The 20,271-nt window shown below is 34.9% G+C and overlaps 1 long non-coding RNA gene and 1 pseudogene across 4 annotated transcripts in view; one reads left to right on the top strand and one right to left on the bottom strand.

The window, feature by feature from the left end:
• Window positions 1–2,403: 2,403 nt before the first annotated feature.
• LOC118603198 lies at window positions 2,404–2,522 on the bottom strand (annotated as a pseudogene).
• Window positions 2,523–3,526: 1,004 nt separating this feature from the next.
• The window catches only part of LOC118602995, a 34,551-nt gene continuing 17,806 nt past the window's right edge, over window positions 3,527–20,271 (top strand). For 2 of the 4 annotated variants that reach the window (XR_004951069.1, XR_004951070.1), the window contains exons 1-2: window positions 3,527–4,078; window positions 6,976–7,044. This is a non-coding gene — a long non-coding RNA (uncharacterized LOC118602995). Of the gene's footprint in view, window positions 4,079–6,975; window positions 7,045–19,493; window positions 19,700–20,271 lie in introns of those variants that run through there. The other 2 variants (XR_004951071.1, XR_004951068.1) reach the window with 2 other exon arrangements.

The following is a 20,271-nucleotide window of genomic DNA, read 5'->3' as shown; positions in this document are numbered from 1 at the left end:
GAGGAGTTAGGAAGTATTGGGTTGCAATTTTAGATAATAGTGGCCAGTGAAAGCCTCACTGAAAAAAACTACATTTAAGTAAATATTTGAAGAGTCTATGTGTTTTCCAGGGACAGAGCCCTGGGCCACTCCAATATTTAGAGGTCAGGAAAGATGAAGAACACCAGGAAAGGAGAATGGCAAGAAACATCTGGAATCATAAGGAAAAATCAGGCAAGTGTCCTGGAAGCTGGAAAATGTGTCAAGGAAGAGTAAGCTCAACAATGTAAAATACTACAGATAGTAAATAAAGATGAGCACTGAGACAAGATCATTGTGTTTTGCAATGTGCAGATCATTGGTGACCTTGAGAAGAACAGTTTCACTGCTGTGGTGGAAGCAAAATGCTGGTAGGAGTATGTTCAGGAGAAAGTTAGAGGAAAGGAACTAGACACCCTGAATGTAGACAACACTTTCAAGAAATTTTGCCATAAGTTAAAGGGATAAAATGGGGTAGTGGCCACAGGGGAAGTTAGATCAAAAGAGTTTTTTCTCCAACTTTTTTCAAATGTTCAAACTTACAAAAAAGTTGAAGGAATGCTACAATACCATATAGGTACTTCACCTAGTTGTAGCAATTCTCGATATTTTGCCACATTAGCTTTCTCTCCAGAGCCAAAGGGTTTTTTAAAAACCCTTTTCAAAGTGTGAAATACAATGCATACATAGAATGGTTAACGAAAGATATGTAATTCAATGAATGATCATAAAGCAAACATTCATGTAACTGCCACCAATATCAAGAAATAGAACACTGCTGGCCAAAGCCCCTTGTGCCCCTCCATCCCATCAAAAGTTAACCATCATTCTGAATTTTCATAATAATGGCTTATTGCTTTTCTATAACTGCATAATATTGAATTCCTAAACACAATAGTTTAGTTTGTGCTTGTATTTGAGCTTTAAGAATGTGATAACAGAGCAATATTCTTTTATATCTGACTTATTTAGCTCAATATGTTATGTTTATTTCTTCATCGTATAACAGTCCATAATAAAACTATGCCACCATTCATTGTACTGTTTATGGTCATATTGATTGTTTCCAATTTTTTGCTTTTGTGAGTAATGCTGAATGCTGCTATGAACACATTTGTATATGTCTCCTGATGCACATACACATGTGTTTCTATTGGGTATATTCCTAGAAACAGAATTGCTAGGTCATAGATATCTGTATATACACCTTACTTCCATAGCTAATACCAAAATATTTCCCCTGTTGGTTGAACCAACTTACATTCTCATCAGCAGTATAGAACTGTTGCTCTTCATCCTTTTCCTTCTTTTTCTTTTTTAATACTTACCATTTCATTGGGTGTGTTGTGGTATATAATTGTGATTTGCATTAACTTTTCCCTGAAGACAGAGGTTTATTAGCCATTTAGATATCCTCTTTTATGAAGTAACTGTTAAAGATTTTTGCCCATTTATAAAACTGGCTTGACTTTTTCCTGTTGATTTCTAGGTGTTTTCCCTATATGCTAGATATAAATCCTAGTAGATTATATGTGTTGTACATACGTCCTATCAATCTATAATTTGCCTTTTCATTTTCTTAATGCTCCCTCTAGATAAATAAACGTTCTTCACTTTAGTCAACTGTTCAGTCTTTTTCTATATTGTGCTCTCTGGGGTTCTGTTGAGGAACTTTTCATCTACCTCAGGGTAGATAGTCTCCCATGTAACTCCTTGAAGTTGTATTGTTTTGCGTTCATATTTAAGTCTATAATCTACCTGGAGTTGAGTTTTGTATATTGTCTTTCCTTTTTATAGAATATGGATGTCTAATGACAGCACCACTTACTGAAAGACTGCCCTTTCCCTACTATTTTGAAGTACCAGCTGTTTATGTGGCAGTTTGTTCCTGGCCTTTGTGTTCTATTTCATTAGTCTTTTTTCTTTCCTTGCACCATTACCATTCTGACTTAATAACTAGTTTTATAGTAAGTCTTGATATCTGATAGATATCCTACCTTTTTCTTTTTCTTTATTATTTTTTTTACTTTATTCTTTTTCAAAAATGTGTTGGCTATTATTGGTTCTTTCCATGTGCCTATAAATTTTAGAATCAACTTATGAAGTTTCATAAGTGAAACAAAATAAGTTTTTTGAGGGGGATTAAAATTGCATTGAACACACAGGTAATGAGTGAACTGACATCTTTAAAATCATTTGAGTCTTCCAATCTGTGAAAATAGTATAGCCTTCCCTTTACTTAGTTCCTTAATTTATCTTAATAAAGTTTATAGTTTCCTGTGTAATGATCTTGCACATTTCTTTTTTAGGCAAGGCAATCCTTGGTTGACCTCACAGATTGCAAGGACCTCGTCAGTTTACAATCCCTTATTTTTTTATTTTTTATGCCTACACCACCTGGTCTTCCTAGGTGGTCTCCCATCCAAGTACTAACCAGGCCCAACCCTGCTTAACTTCCAAGATCAGATGGGATGGGGCTTGTTCAGGGTAGCATGGCCGTAGATGAGATCTTGCACATTGTTAGTATGAATTTATTCCTAAGTATTTGAAACTTTAAAATTCTTAAGTTCTAATTGTTTGTTGTTGGTACATAGAAATCCAATTGATTTATATATTGGCCCTTTATTAAGCAATCTTCTTAAACCCACTTTTTAATTCTAGTAATTTATCTGTAGATTCTTTTGGATTTTCTGTCTATAGAATTACATCATATATGAATGACAGTTTATTCCTCTTCTTCGTCCTGTAATACCTCCTTCTTTCTCTTAATAATTTAAAAGTAATAATTAAATCTTTGATTTATCTGGAAATCATTTTTGGTAAAATATGAGGTATGGCTCCAAGCTAATTTTTTACCCCAGATGGACATCCTGATTTTTATGTAAATATTATTGAATAAGCCATCTTTCTCAATTCGAAGTGAGACCTTTATAATATATTAAATTTTTATGTGTATTTGCTTGTATTTTTTAATATTTTCTTCTATTCATTGATCCCTTTTTTTGTTTCAGTTGTTGTAACTTTAAAATGATTTAATATCTGATTTAATATTTATTTTTAGAGTATTTACTACTATTCTTATTTGTTTTATTTATATGAATTTGAGAATCAGCTTATCTATATCCAAAGAAAAATCTGTTTGGATTTATATTAAGAAAGCTTTAAATTCTAGATTCTATTTCCAATTTTGAGTCTTCTATCCATGAACAGTGGCTGCCTTTCTAATATTCTAATCTTTTTTATTTCTTAGCATTTTAATATAGGCCTTATGCATTTTTTATAATTTATTCCTAGACGTTTGTCTTTTTTTGTTGCTATCATTAATGAAGATATTTACTTCATTATATTTTCACACTGGTCATTGTTTATTTGCTTGAGGGTTGCATATTAGTTTTTCTGTGAGTTAATTTTGTAACCCAATCACTGAACTATTTTTTCTTCCTATTTATAATTATGCAATTGATTCCCCTGGTTTTTTTTTTTTTTTCACCAGAAAAGCAATTATATCAGCTCTAAACAACATACAATTTACTTCTTCCTTTCTACTTTTTATTTCTCTTTTCTTTTTCCATTAAAGGGTTGTAAGCAGGAGGGTCATCTAATCTGATTACAATATTAAAAATTACATTGGCTGCAAAAGTGGAACCAAGGAAACCTTTTAGGAGTTCACTACAGTAGTCCAGATACCAAAAGATGGTGGCTTAGGCTAAGGGAGTGGTGGCAGAGATAGACAGAAGTGGATAACCTGGAAACATATTTTGAAGGTAAAATAGGTGGCAGAGAACGAGCTGAGTGTATGTTAAAGATTTACAAACTTCTTGGAAATCTTAGAATGTAAGAATCATAGGAAGGACCATAAATATAACCAAGTCTGTACTCTGACCTTATCTTTTATCCGGTTCACTGCAACTTTTTAACCACCTCCAGTGATAAAGAACTCACTATTTCTTGTGGCAGCCTATTCCATTTCTTTAACTCACTCTTGTCAAGTACTGGATGGGGGCCTAAGAAACATGGATAATCAAGACTCATTCCCCCTTCCTGGGAAACTCAAACAAAGGTACAATTCTTAGGAAATCTCTTTCCTAGTGGACTCTGTCCTCTAATTTTCTGTCTGAATTTTCTTATAGAACAGGGCTGATTTCACTTCCTGTGCTGCTCACTCTTCAGATGTTTGCAAAGGTGATAATAGCCTTTGGGGTTTCAGATCCCCTCTACCATCTTGTCTTTTGTTTGTTCTTTTTGCCTAATCTGACATAAAAAGCTCACTCTTAATCCTGGTCTAAATTTGAGAAACTTGAAACTTGTATTTTTGTAAATTTTCTGAAGAGTTATTATGTTATTTCTCTACCTTTACTCCATAATTTAATACCTGGGGAATTAATGTTCATTTATTTATAGTTAGATATTATTGTTCATATTTTTGTTTTTGGCTTAGTGCTTACATTGTTTTAAACTGTCTTCATTAAGAATTGACTATATGAAGTGTATAATTAGCTTTGGGAGCAAATGACTAACAGCCATGCAATCAATTAGCTTGCTAGGCTCAACAAACACTCACTGGTTATAATAATGAAATCATTTATCCAGTTAAAAGACTAAGAATAAAATAATAATGCACATGGAAGGTAGCTAGCAAGTTGATTAGTGTTGAGTGAACATAAATACATGATTTTTCCAAGATAGGCAATAATATGGAGTCTACTTTGCAGATACTAGATAACATCCAGTTTTAAATAATCAGGCTTTCCCCTCCCCACCCTACCCACCCCCCTGCTGCCCTAATAGCTCATTACTCTTCCAGAATAGTTATGTTTATAATCCCAGTCCAACTTAACAGTCAAAATACTTAATGAAGACATTATCTTCTTGGTGAGGCATTTTTGTGTAACATTTGAATATGACTATATTTACAGTGTCAAAAGTCATTACAATTTGACATGTTTTCCCAAATGAGTTGCAGAGAAATAACAGAGGGGAAGGGAAAAGTTTTTTTTTTTCTGTAAAGAGGGTGACCCTGGTCAATTCATAATGGAGACAGCTGTGAATTATAATAGCTTCCTCTGAGAATTGTCATATTTAAACTAAATTGATGATACGGTGGATCAAAGAATAATTCTTGGTGCTTTGCAAGTGTTGTGGGCAGTTTGCTTCCCTGCATGATGTAAGATCATTTTTTCTCTCAAAATCTTCTTTTTAATCCTAGGTAACTTAGAATAGTGTAAAGAGCCTTGGTTTTGCAGTTAGATATGTCTAACTTTGAATTCTGATATGAATCAGGACAATTCATTTTTTTAAAAAAACTTTGCACATTACTTAACTTTTCTAATTGTTTTTAATATTTAAGTAGAGTATAATAGTCCCCGAATAAGGTTACTGTGTAATTGAATAACTGCAATGTATGCATATATTATTTTCATTTGTTCAATTTTCATACACACATACACACACATATATAACACTAATAAAAATACTTACTTAGTAGGTGTTTAGTAATGTTAGAGGCCAATTTCCTTTCTTTTCAATCCATTCATTTGCCTACATTACTTTTTTCATATCTGTCATTTATTAGGTCATCGAGTTCTTTTGATTCTGTTTCTGAAATACTTTCCAAATTGGATTCATCATCTCCATTCTTTCTGACAATGCCTTAGTTTAGAATACTATTGTCTCTTGACTAGATTATTACAACTTTTTAACTAATTTATTTCCCTCTCTCCAGTCTTGCCACTTTCAACCCATATTCCACACTGTCCAGAGCTTTACAAAACACAGTTCTAATTATGAGTCAACTTCTCTTGCCTAAATCCTTAATGACCGGTCTTTGTTGCACAGATCTTGTCTTCATCTTTCTTCTCAATGTCAAGCAGGATGTTCTATATTAACCACCCTCTTCTATTAGCTATTTAAATTTTCCGTGATTGGATTAGGTTATGGCAAACTTTCTAAACAAAAATATCTATAAGTGGCTTTTAAACGTATGATAAAAGTGTTCAACTTCACTTAAAATAATAGATCTGAAAAATAAAACTAGGGTATTTCCATCAGTTTAGCAAAAACAAAAACGTTGACATTACATGATTTTGACTGGAGTGTGGGGAAACATTCTCCTACGTTGTTGTTGGGAGTTCAATTTGGTACAACCTTTTTGGAGAACGATTTGACAATACTTATCAAAAATGACCATAACTTTGACCCAGTGTCTCATTTCTCCTACAGAAATATACATACAAAGATATACATACGTGAAGACTATTCATTGCAGCATTGTATCAGCAAATGTGAATAACCAAAATGTCTATCAGTAGGATGATGGTTATGTAAATTGCAGTGTATACATAAAATATAATTCTACAGAGCTACTTAAAAGAATGATGCTATCTATGTGTACTGATATAGAAAGATCTCCAAAATCAAAGCAAAGTGCAGAGCGGTATCTGTAGGATGCTATTATTCGTATAAATTTTTTAAAGATATATATGCATATATATTAAGTTTTAAAGCATCTCTGGAGTGATATAGTAGGACTGAAAGGAGTGGTTACCGCTAAGGAGGCTAACTAGGAACATGGGTTGGTAGAGAGACACTTTATACTCTTTAGTACTGTGTGAATTTTTTCTTTTTTACCAGGTACATGTATTAATTTTTTAAAGTACTGAGTAATGGGTAAGCAGATTATGGCAGATTGCCTTGATGATATATGAGTCTGGTATTCTGCTGCATCTCAAAACAATCCTGTGAGTTGCATTGTTTATCTCTAACGGAGAACTAAAGTGGTGATTGACGAGATTGGATATCTAGCTAAGGTTCCTGTGTCATTAAGAAGCAGAAGGGATATGAGCCTGGGCCTACCTGGTGCCAGCTCCCCATGCCTTCTTTGAAAGTACCTCAATTGTAAAAAAATACTCCATTGTATTCTGAATATGACTCTGCATGTCTGTGTTGTTTCCCCACTAGAATGAAGCTTCTTGAAAACGAGCCATTCATTACTTTATCATCAGCTATTATCACAATGACTGGCACATGGTAAGTCATCAATAAAAATTTATCGACATAAAGAATTAGATGATTTTCTTTAAGCAACCATATATTTATAAAATGTAAATGCTAGCACCTGTACTTTCTTTCTAAAAACTAGACCATTTTGAATTGTATCTTCATCATACCAGAAATCTAAGAAGGAAAAACAGGATACTGATGGTAAATACTGCAGCCACAGAATTCAAAAGCAAGCTATTTTCTTTGATATCTGGTTTTCTAGTGCATAGGAGAATAGTTCAAAATGTTCTAAAACATGTGCCTCTCCACATAGTTTATGGGCATGTGAGAGACTGATCCTGTGCTGTGGTTTATCCTGTAAAACATTTTACTAGATGCTTCTTGTTTCTAGCTCTTTGGACTTTTATCACTTGTCAGTGAAGAAGCATGGGTCTCTACCAGCTCTAATAACCTGCCTTTGAGATGTGCAAACACCATGGTTGTTAGAGACTTTCTAGAGCACTTGGCAACCCCTAAAAGGCATTTCTTCAAAGCCAAACTCAAAGTTTTCAGGAATTTTCCAAAATAGTGCTTAGAGCAATGCTTAGTTTCCTGAATCTAATTTCCTAGCTTTTCTAGAAGTGAGTCAACCAATGGAGAACAAGGGGGTGGAGTTTGATTCTATTAACTGTAACTTAAACTTATGGCATATCTACTCAGAGAATTCCTTTCTCAGTATCACGTGGGAAAAACATAAAGATGTAATGAAAATAGCAGAGACTGAATGCAGGACCACAGGTTGAAACTAGGTTTTGTCAACAACGGTCATGTGACTTTGGACAAATTTCTTAACTTTTCTGAGGCTCTGTGTCCTCATTTTGCAATGTTGTGGTAAGAATTTGATAGATCGTCATCAGCACATTTCCATACAGTAAGTGCTCAAATAATTTGGTTGAGTAAAGTACGTGAATAATATACTTAAGATGGTTAGCATATGGAGGAATTTAATAAATATTCATTTTCTCCCCACTCTCCAACTTTCTCACTTTCAGTTCAGGTTATGTGTTGCTCTTTGGTGAATTTTTCCTGTTCGAGATTGCTCCCAAATGTCACCCAAACTTATTTTTAACCAGAAAACAAATTAATAATAATTAAGGCAAAATGAGAGCATGCAGGGAGGTGTATTCGCTTTAGCTTCCAAGTCCTCAGGGGATGATCTTGTGTTCCTATTTGTTTGGTCAATAATAAATCTGTCCGATGTGCTTTAGCAGAGAAAATTTTAATTTTTAAAACTGTTTATCTATAGTGTTGCAAAATGGATTAGAAACAACCAACAGAGGGCAACCATTACCAAACAGTGCATTAGAATCTTTTTATACTTTTATTATGGATCAGTAGTTGAGCATATAGCTTTAACCTTTGACCAGCCTAGATAGGTGTCCAAACTGTTACTTATTTCCCTTGTAAACTTGGCAGTTTACTTAACCTGTCGGAGGCTCAATGTGCTTATCTGTGAAATATGGCTAATAAGAGTACCCACCTCATGGTTTTTGTAAGGATTGAATGAAATAATTACTGTACTTACCATAGTGCCTGGCACAGGGTTCACTCTCAACAAACTGTAGCCAGTATTATAATCCCTGCATTTAATATAACCCTACCAGGTAGTTACTATTATTTCCTCTATCTCATAGACAAGGAATCAGTTTTAGATAATGAATATAAAAATATTTAGCACATTACCAGGCAAATGGTAAAAGTTCAAAACATGTGAGCTTGGAAAAAGAAAAAAAATCAATGATCCCCAACCTGCAGATTAGGATCTGTGAATAGAACTTCACACTGGGCACTGACTCTTTATACACTGTAGGCATTTTGTACAGGAAGAGGAAGCCGAAGTGACATATTAACTTGTCTATTTACTCCTACGTGTCAGAGTCCTTACATAGCTAGCATGTAGGCATTGTAAGTGCTCAGTAGATATTTGCTAATCAGCTTTGTGGAGCATGTGAGGGGCTCTGTTCTGGATCTTCTAGCTCCCCATTTCCCCCTTCAGATCCCCCTCATCACTGTGACTTTCTTCCTCATCTCAAAGCTTTAGAAAAATCACAGGTTCCTCCTCACTGGGAAGTAAGAGGATATATGCCTTATTCAAAATAATTGAGCTTTCCTTGAAATGTCAACCCTGCAAATTTCACCCAAAGATCAAAAGCTGGACTATTCATATCTAACTGAGGAACTATGGTAGAGTTTTTATTAAAGGTAGACACTAGAAAGACTGTAACATTATTAGGGATAAATAGGATGTACGTTGTTTTTGAAAGGAATGCGTTTAGCCTGAATAAATTAATACTTAAAGTGTTGGAGACCTTAGTTTAAACAAATAGAAAATTTTGACTTACAGTAGAAATATAAAAATGATCCTAAAAATGCATTCACAAATGATTGTTCTTGATCAATTAGTAAAATTAATTCCAAATTTGAGAGTCCTTTTGGGGATTGTAATTTTTCTTCTTCTCTTGTCTATGACAAAACAAATATGAAGGAAAGAACTTTGAAATTTTGTAAATGGATGCATGTTTGAATGTAACCTGGTGCATTTCAAAGATAGAAACAACAGTCTAGAAAGAGGAATATTAAAGTAGATGATAGCAACTTTAGAATTCAACACTCCTAGGCTAGAATGCTAGAATTCTGGCCCAATCAAACACTACTAGGACATGAAGTTGAACAAGTCAAGTCATATACACAGATACACACACACATCACACACACACACACACACACACACACACACACACACTACTGTGGTGAAGATTAGATAGAAACTGTAAACTGCTTAGCACAATGATGCATGACATACAGGATATGCTCAGTAAATTGTAGTTTTTATTATGAGAGCAGGAAGGGCTAGAGTTAGAGGCCTTTAGTTCTCTTATTTAAAGGCTCATGTCCTCAGAACATAGTCCAGAGAAACAGGATATTGTTGGTATGTTTACAAGGAATTGCCTAGAAGATAGGCCGCTGTGATGAGTAGAGTGTGAAATATAGGATGAGAAAAACATAGGCCCCAATACCTGACCCTAACTTTTTTAGACAGTTTGAACTTGGACTAATCACCTATTATCTCTGAGGATTTGAGTTCTCCTTTTGAAAACAATTCCCAGGATTTTTCTGAATAACGAGAAATATGTGGATTATAGTCCTTTCTAAATTGTGAAGTATTCTTAAAAATACTAGTGATTCCCTTTGTCTGTGGCCTTATACTAGCCATACCATAAGAAAAGAGATATAGTGCTAGAAGTTAGGTGCCAGGTTTCCCATAGTTGGGCTGCAGATGTCTCATGACCTCACAGACAACCTTGTATCGGATGTTGATCCGCCAACATTGCAGGGTAGGAGACATAAAGAAGAGCTCTGACAATGGAAGTTCTAGGTCACCTTTCCCAGAACTGTCAAGCAAGAAACCCTCCACCAACTTTCATCCTCATCAGGAAAATTCACCCACACTTTCAACTTTCTCACAGAAGAAATTTCTCTTACAAAGCATCCAGGAACTTGGAAAAGGGGAAGCTGGAAGAAGCAGTCTCTTACTCAGAGCTTTCTTTTCAGAAAATATTCCTCAATGAAAGCAGGCTTTCCATCTTCATGTCAGTGAAAATACCTGGCATGTTTCATTAGCTCTTCCTTACAGCAGCAGTGTGGTATTATGGAAAGAGCTCTATTCACTCAAGGCTTGGCTCTAAGCACCTATCCTTTAATTAATGTGTGACCTTCAGCCGATTGCTACTTCCTTTGCACTATGACTGCTTCTTGAAGCTAACTAAGCAAAGCCATGAAGCTAGCTTACCTCGTTGCTCTTAGAAGCCATAGTTTTAGTTCCCAGTTAGATTCTGTTCTAGATTGGCCTTCAAATGTTTTTTTTTTCCCCCCTGAGTTACTCTAGTCTCCCCTACCATTGTGATCTCCAACACTGTCTTCTTCATTTGAGAATTTAGCATCAAGCTCATTGTAAGTTCCTGAGGAAGCCCCCAAAGTACCCAGCAAAGTACAAAGCAGGTCCTCAAGAAACACATGATTAATTCATTTATTCTACATTTATCATCTCATCCTCCTGCTTGATTTTCATCTTCTCTTCTTTGGGAAGTTGAAATTTCCTGCCATCTTTTCTGTTTTCCAATGATCACCAACTGCCTGTTCAAACTGCCATATTTTTGGGGACTTCTGGAATCTCCCCTTATAGGTACGGTTCCTGGATTTAGCAAATAAAGATACAGGACTCCAACTTAAATTTGAATTTCAGATAAACAATGAATAATTTTTTTAGTATAAATATCTCCCATATAACATTCAGGTCATACTTATACTAATTTTTTTAACTGTTTATCTGAAATACAAATGTAACTGAGATCTGTATTTTACCTGGCAACCCTACTTAAAGGATCTCGCCCTAACCATTAACACCAGTATGGAAGTTGTCATTTCTCGAAATTATACCCTGTAGGTTCTGGCTCATTAATTAGTCAGTTTCCCAACACCCCTAAGGAGACAACAAACTGTTTATCTTCCTTCAAGAACAGTCCTTGCTCAGAGTCATGTGTTGGGGAAGAGAGAATCAAGCCCCCTAGTTTCCTGCCTGACTTCAAGTTTCCTTCATTCCACTGGTGATCTGCTCTCTTTCATCTTAGCCATGGGATAGGTAATTGTGGATATTCCATCAGGGCCCAGAAATTAGAACATCTAAACACTATGAATAGGTTTCACCTATACTGTACCTGAAATCATGTCATACTTACAAATTTCCCTGCTGCTGCCATGAAATATAAATCTCACTTCATTCTCCAAATATCAGAGATATTCTAACCTCTATCTTTTGTCGACTAGTGTGACAAGTTGCAGAAACCTAGGTTTGTTTTTATTGCTGTTATTTGTTTTTAGTTGTTTTCCCTACAGAAACATTTCTTGGACCTACCTTTTCTATTCCACTTATGCGGCCAGCCCTACCAATTCGGTATGTCATCACCTGGTGCCTGGGTTACAGCAACAGTTTCCCAGGGCTCTGGCTCACTGGATCTGCAACTTCTAGCAAATTTATGCTTATATAGTGTCCTTTTCCCACTTGGGATTTCCCTTTGGGAAAAGTTGGCTTGAATCTCTATTTCCTGTTTAACAAATCAATATCAGCCTCCACAGCCCACCCTTCAAGGTCCCTCTCTGTGTCCTCTCAGTGTCTGCCTTCCATGGACTGATGCAATCTAGTTTTTATTTGCCAATCCCTGGGCATCATCCCTGCTTCCGGCTGCATCAGCACCATCAATGCATTTGCCTATAGTCTTTAAATCCCTTCTTCTTCCTCTGAGTCAACCATATTCATTGCCTTCTTTAAAACCTAGCCCATTAGAAGATAAAGCCAATCTTGGGTGGAGAAGGCCTTTCCAAAGGGAAGAAAGCAACAGAGGAAAATATAAAGGAATTGTTCAATAGAGTTGATTACACAAGAATGAAAATATTTCAAAACATACTATAAACAAAACAAGAGAAACTAGGAAAAATGTTTGCAATGTATAATAGACAAAGTTAATATTCTTAATGTAATTTTACAAATCAGTACCAATCAGGCATTGCAAAGAAAATGAAGACAAAAAAAGTAAAAGAGGCCAAAAACATGAAAAACCATAAAACTTCAGTAGTATTAGAGAAATGCAAATTAAAATAACAATAAGTTTCCCTTTCCCTTTATCCAATGGCATTTTTAAAAGGATGACACTCAATGTTGATGTGAGCTCAAGAACACAATCTTTCATATATGCTTTATCATACATGTTCTTTCTTATACTTCTTTAAAATAGTAGAGATTTGAAACATCTCTTATTTTTTACCCTATTACCAATATGTTTCAATTTTCTACAATAAGTATGCATGCTTTTTAAAATTAACAATGCGTAAATGCATTTTTTAAAATCCTGTAAAAATTAAAGAAAAAATTAGGAAAGAAGGGAAGGAAAAGTACATTATCTTAATTTAGATTGACCTGGTTTAGAAACCCCTAACTCACTGTGGTTAAACTTTCAAGCCTAAAATCCTCACCTCCAAGATCATTGTTAAGATTAAAACAGAAAAAAAAGTAGGTAACCTGTTACTATAATACCCGATACTTAGTAAACATTCAAAAACTGGTAGTATCTATTATTATTCTGTTGTATCCTCAGTGTACAGTTTCAGTGTTCTATAATAGCGAGTGCTAAATTAAAATATCTGACTGATGGTGTGTTTTTTTTCAATCTGTGCATTTAATATTCTTCTCTACTGACCCATTCTCTCTGCTTTTCCTTTTCCTTCCGTCTAGTCCACATCTGTTCTATCCATCTCCTTTCTCCTTCTCATTACACTCCTTGTCTTATGCAACACTCTTTCACAAGTACTATGAATGGCATTTTTCAAATCCCAACTCTAAATGCCACTGATTTGACCCAAAAGTCAGCAGCAATGACAATGGGTCCCAGTCTTCATTCGCTCCTTATTTTATTAATACCTGGCTTGAAACTCATCTGTCCTGGGAGTGTCCTCTAGGCTTGACTGAACCTGAGTCTGTTCATATAGGTGCTTCCTGGTGGCCTGTGACATGTTTGTCTGCTGGCCTTTTCTTTCCTCCAGCCAGAAGTTAATTCTATGGTTCTTGGGCTGCTTCCTGCATGTTTGTGTTCATCAGTCTTGTAAATTAAGTAGTTTATAAGATTTACTAGTCAGCAAAATTTCTTCCCTTTCCTTCCCCTTCTTTGCCCTTTTTATCTGCTCCACTCCTTTACCTTCCCCTTGAGAATATTTTTAATTATTCTTTTCTTTTTTTCTCTGAGAAGAATTCATATTTACTTTGGGAAAGTAGGAGGATGAATGCTTTTGTGCCTTTGATCTATAGGCACAATATTGATAATACATACTTATATTATTTCAGAAACACGCTAAACATTTTAGAGTGACTGATAAGAGATAATAACAGCAGAATGCGATCATGCCACAAGCACTGGAGTCTCCCCTCCACACCCTCATAGCTATTAAGGTATATGAGTACGGAGTTTACCATTAGACCAGTTTTGAATTCTGTCTTTAATACTGTGCTCTCTGATCTTTAACTTTTTTGACTGTAGAAAGATGATAATATCTTTAACAAAAGGTGGGAATTAAATGTGTGTAAAGCATATAAAACACAATGTAACACAAAGTATAGAGACACTCCCTAACACAAGGGGACATGTGAATTTCCCCTTTCCTTTTCAAGATTTATTTACTCTGTGGGATTTTATAATCCGGTGGAGAAAACCAAAACTTACAAAAAGGAAGTAAACACTAAACATGATCAAAATGAATTTATCAAAAACATAGCACTTACTATATACTCACTTTGTAAACATAACCTCAATTTTAAGATGAGGAAACTGACATCCTACAGGTCTCACAATAAGAGGTGGAGCCCAGGCAATCTAGTACCAGTGAACATGCTCATAACCATTAATTAGTACTCTTCTCACTCAATGCCTTGCTCGTAGTAGGAACTGAAGAAATATCTTCAAGTCTCTCCTTTTAAATCCTGTAAGCAAACCAAAAAGAACCACTATACCTTCCTAGAAAAATATTCCTTACCTATTTGATCAAAATAGTTGGCTGTTTTGCCCATAGGCTAAAATTCCAACCCAGTCTGATGCAAATGAGCCAAGGGAAAACTGAGGTATCTTATCTCTGTCAAGGGTCTGGTTCCAGTAGGGTAGTGACTGTAAAAATAAACACCCCAGGGTGTGAAGAAGATGACATTTTTCTTCCACAATCTCTGAAGAACTCCACCGTCTCTTTCGAAGAGACATCACTTGGCGAGCCCCTGTTATAGCTGTTTCTCATTTAATTATCGCAACTACTTTATTATTTATAGAGCTAATTTATCCTGAGAAACTGGTGCTTTTAAATCTTCATTTCCTCAAAGTCAGGCTCACTAGGAAGTGACTTAGGATTTTAACTTTGGACTGTCCAAAGCCACTGATGTTTCCATTATCCTACTCTTAGAGATGATGGTATTATAAGTCTGGGCTGGGAATCTTCCCCTTATCACTACTGGGCCCAGACACCTCACCTGTGGACTGAGTGCTGATGACTTGTATAAACCCAGGTGTGTGGTGAAGAAGTGTGAATCTATTTTTAGGAACATTTGGAAGCACTCTGTGTTCTCAATCAGCAATGAAGGGATAACTCTGGCAATAACATTTTCTCTTAGAACATTTAGAGTAAGTCTTCAGGACACCAAGCTAGTAGCTCTGATTTAAAGCCATGATAAGGGGGCAGAGAGCATTTTGTTCTGGACGGTCTGTGGTTCTATTCATCAAATTAATGATACCAAAATACGTTGAAGATTCTGACCAACTGTATAGAAAAACTCTTTTTAAGAGCTCTGGACTTTGATTGTATTTAACCCTGATGTAATAATGTTATCATCTCATCTTGCTGGGTAGATTTTGCTGTGAGTGCCTCATTAAAACATTTGAGGATGTGGCTAAGAACATGGTTGACACCTCCGATATATTTCATATTGAAATCATTATGGATACTAACTCTTCTTGAAGTAAATAATATAACTACTAGAAGTTCCACAAATTAATATTTTTAAGCAAAACCTACACTCCATTAAAAAAAAAAAGTTCCGTTTTGAATAAGAAAATTATTCTAGTTTCAAGATGAAGATCGAGCTCTTAGCATAAGAACAATTTTGAACACTCATTAATCTAAATACCACCTATTTAGACTTGATGACAATTTTGACTGGGGTTAGGGTAAGTTTACCTTAGCTTAGCATACATGTTTTTGTAAGACTAACTCACAATGTGGGGTTCCTGGATACTTAAGGGGTCTATGAAAGTGATAGTGGGACTTCCAGGTCAGCTTTCAACCTCAGGTGGGACCCATCAGGCTAATTCACATGTGAACTGTTGGGTTGTCATGATCAACTCTGTGTCAGATCAGCTCTGATGGGCAGTGACAGATGATCTTGACAATTTAAAAAGAAATAAATAATTATTATGAGTTAATATAGTTTGGTTAACAATATTTTACAAAATTTGGGATCCACAGTGGCAGGGAGGTAGAGTCTATGCATACCCCAAAAAATAAAAATAAAAAAAAAAAGAAAAAGAAAAGAAAAAAGAAAAAAGTTCTTCATAGTGAAAAATTTGGGAATTACTGTTCTGAAATGAAATAGTGCTTGTTTTGGTTTTGTAATCTATGGGTAATTAATCACTTTTTTTCTTGTATTTTCCAAATTGTATTTAATGAGTATGCATTTATTTATAATTGTAGCTACATATAACTCTTATAAGTAAAAAAGTTAGATCATGCTTTCTAAGCAAGTATTTTAGAAAACACTAATCTATACACATTTATGTATTATTCTTATGTGTTTTATTTAACTGAGATTCTTAACACCACTACCTTTCTCCTATTTCATCTAGTTCAGAACTACTTTCTTTATTTAATGCTTTTAGGTTAATGGTGGAATGACCTATTAGGGCCTGAGTCTTGATATTGGCTTGCAACTTTCAGAAAATAATAAACCTGTCAATTGGTTGGGAGTAATCTAAAAGGGGGATAAGCCAAAAATGTACCCCAAGGCAGAGTACTACAAATTCTTCTCCATAATTGACTCTTCATATCCAAGGGAATGAGTCAATTAAACCTCAAAATTCTATACCAGGACATAGTCAAAAGCTACTCTTCTGGGACATACCCTAGAAGATTTATTTTTAATAAAAATAAAATATCGGACTTCTTTTCTTTTTTTAAAAAAGCAATACACCGTCAATGTAGAACAATTAGAAAAATAAACAAAGCTAGAAAGCACAAAAATTTTTAAAATCACCCCAGAGAGGTTTTATTCCTGCCTAGGATACTCTTTTAAAAAATACATTTCAGGGTTTTACCCTCAGCTAATGTAATCAGAATTTCTGGGAAGAAACCTAAAAATGTGTATTTTTAACTAGCATGCCAAAGTGAACCACTGTTCTAGTGAAGATTCTGGTTAACATGGGCAAAGCACCTATGCAATGCTTGACTCAAGATAAATTAATTGCAAAACATACATCCCAGTTCCTGATGAGTTATCTTGTTATGTAGGTAATTTGGTTGTATACCCCTTTATTGTTTTTTGTCATTTGGATTTATTAGCTTAAAAAAAAAGGTATTTCAGTTCAGTATACCTGTAAAAGTCATCTTAATAAAAAATTGAGACACATGATACAGAATTCTATTATTGTTATTTATTACTACTACTACTGCTACTACTACTACTACAACTACTACTACAACTACTACTACTACTACTACTATTACTATTACTACTACTACTCTTTTGATTTGGGAATGGATGTCAAAAATCTTTCAGCCATAGAAAAATAAGTTTTGTTCCTTTTATAAAAAAGAATGAAATGGAAATAATCTTGGGAAATTTTGGACAAATAATTCTACCACTATTTAATAAGTTGATGTATACTTAGATAAGGGAAGGTCATATGGTAAAGCTATTAGCAAGGATAAAGCAAACACAAATATTACTAAAATAAAATGTAAAACAATATAAGCGTCAAAAGAGAAACGCGAAGCATACAAAAAGATGCTCCATATCATAAGGAAAATGCAAATTAGAACAACGATGAGATTTCCCTACACACCTTTTAGAATGGCTAAAATCCAGAGCACTGACAATGCTAAATGCTGGTGAGGATATGGAGAAACAGGAATTCCATTGCTGGTAGGAATGCAAAATGGTATAGCCACTTTAGAAGGCAATTAGCAGTTTCTTAAAAAAAAAAAAAAAAAAAAAACTAGACATACTCTTACCATAAAATCTAGCAATCACGTTCCTTGGTACTTAAAGAAGTTGAAAACTTATGTCCTCACAAAAACCTGTGCATGGATGTTTATAGCAGTTTTTTTCAAAATTGCTAAAACTTGGAAACAACCAAGATGTCCTTCATTTGGTAAATGGATAAGTAAACTGTGGTACATCTAGACAAAAGCATATTATTCAGCACAAAAAAGAAAGAGCTGTCAAGCCATGTAAAGGCATGGAAGAATTTTAAATGCATATTACTAGGTGAAAGAAAGCAGTTCGTAAAGGCTACATATTGTATGATTTTAACTATATGATTCTGGAAAAGGTAAAACTATGGAGACATGGAGGGGTCAGTTGCTACCAGGGCTTAAGGGAAAATGAGGGATGAGCACAGAGGACTTCTGGGGCAATGAAACTATTTTGTATGATATTATAATGGTGGATACATGTCATTACACATTTATTCAGACCCATACTATGTACAACACCAAGAGTGAACCCTATTGTAGACTACAGACTTTAGAGAATAATGATATGTCAACATAGGTTTACCAGTTGTAAAAAATGTACTGTTCTGGTAGAGGGTGTTATTGATGATGGGAGAGGCTATGCATGTATCAAAGCCATGGGTATATGGGAAATCTCTTACCCTCCTCTAAATTTTCTGTGAACCTAAAACTGCTCTGAAAAATAAAGTATGTTTTTTAAAAATGAGAAACACAAAAAATATGATATAGGGCTTCAAAGAAGAATTCTTTTAATTGTGCATTCATTCATTCAACAGACATTTATTGAGTACCTATTATGGCCAGGTATTATGCAAATAAAGGAAAGAATGGGGGAATTTTTTATATTATTATTATTGAGGTATAAGTAACATATAACAATGGTAAATTTAAACTTAATATTATTGTTTGCCAATAATTTATTCCAGGACTTCAACGTCTATCTGTCCAGGCCTGCTTGGAAGTGAATGTGTTATAATTAAAGAATTTTAGATCAAATGATAATTCCGTGAAAGACAGAGAGATAAAACAGATATCTTTTGAGTGCCTACTAAATGCTAAGCATTGTGAGATGAGTTTTACAAACTTTATCTCAGTCCTTACAACGTCCAGGAAGTAGGTATTGTTATCTCTAATTTACGGATGAGGAATCTAAGGCTAGTAGTTGAAATAACTTGCCTGAAGGCACACGCAAAGTGGTTGGGACTGTACTGAAACCAATTCTGCTAGTTCTAGTTGGAATAAGTTAATATAGAAGTTTTAATAGTGGTTTTTCTATAGAAACAGAATGATTATGATCTCTGGGTTTACTTAAACATTTAAAAAATTATTTTATTCTTTTGGTGGTGGAGGCTGCAGTTACTAATGCATAGACTGCCCACAAAAAGCAACTACAAAAGGGAAAATTCTCAGAAATATTCGAGCCTTGTTTAACATCCAAGTTTTTTCTCCTAGGATTGTGGTTACCCCATTTGCCTTGATGTTCATCTGATAAGATATTGTGCCTGGGTTGACTGCCCTGTTCCCAGGGTTTATGTATTGAATTGTTTTTCAGTATCTTCAGCAGAGAACATCAAGTTGGTGATTGACAAGCTTGAGGGAGTATTTATGTATTTTATTATTAGCAGACTCCTGGACTTAAACTAGCCCAAAGAAAAGAGACCAGCAGAACACTTCAGTTAATGGCAGATTAAGAATAAAATGGTAGGTGCAAAATGGATGACTAAAATTCTGAAATAATCCATGTTTGTGGAATGCTAATGCATAAAGTGAATTTGCAGCATTATTTATGAACTCTCTGTATTTCAGATTTTGTGACTTTCTATGAAGCTTGGACTTTTGGGATAGAAACAGATTGAAGTGGGAGCACTCCCCATGAGCATAGTTCCTGAAAAGAGAGTATTTAGTGTGTTAATAAACAAAATTTAGCTGAGTAAATTTGAAGATCTAATTGGATTTATCAAAAGACTGATGAACCGGACAGCATTTCATCTAGCAAGTAGAGAGATACTCTGAGGCATTATACAAGATGGAAGGCTTTTATAGAAAGGAGAGTAGGACCAGGAAGTCATCAGCAAGAGAAAGATGTAAGTTCACTGGAGGAAAGTAAGAGTTCAGATGACAACGACTTCTCATTGGCTAAGTTGCAGTGTTTCCATTGGCTGCACTTGTTGCTGGGCAAGAAAAAAATCTTTCCTCCTTCCGGAGTAGTATGTACCTGCACTTCCTGTTGTGCAAGGTAGTCTCTCCATGTTGGAGTCTGTAACTGAATTAATTGACACTATAATTAACATAGTCTTCCTGTTTGGAGTAATTGACAGTGGGAGTGGTAGAGCTTGAGAGCTTCCTCTACAGGCCTCCTAACTCCAGTTTTAGTTGAGGTTTCCTTTATTAATTTTTAAA

Source organism: Rousettus aegyptiacus, unplaced genomic scaffold (genome assembly GCF_014176215.1).
Source record: "Rousettus aegyptiacus isolate mRouAeg1 unplaced genomic scaffold, mRouAeg1.p scaffold_m13_p_5, whole genome shotgun sequence".
In the NCBI taxonomy this organism is placed as follows: domain Eukaryota; kingdom Metazoa; phylum Chordata; class Mammalia; order Chiroptera; family Pteropodidae; genus Rousettus; species Rousettus aegyptiacus.
Note: the sequence above shows the minus strand (reverse complement) of the source record. Positions and strands in the feature narration are given on the sequence as shown.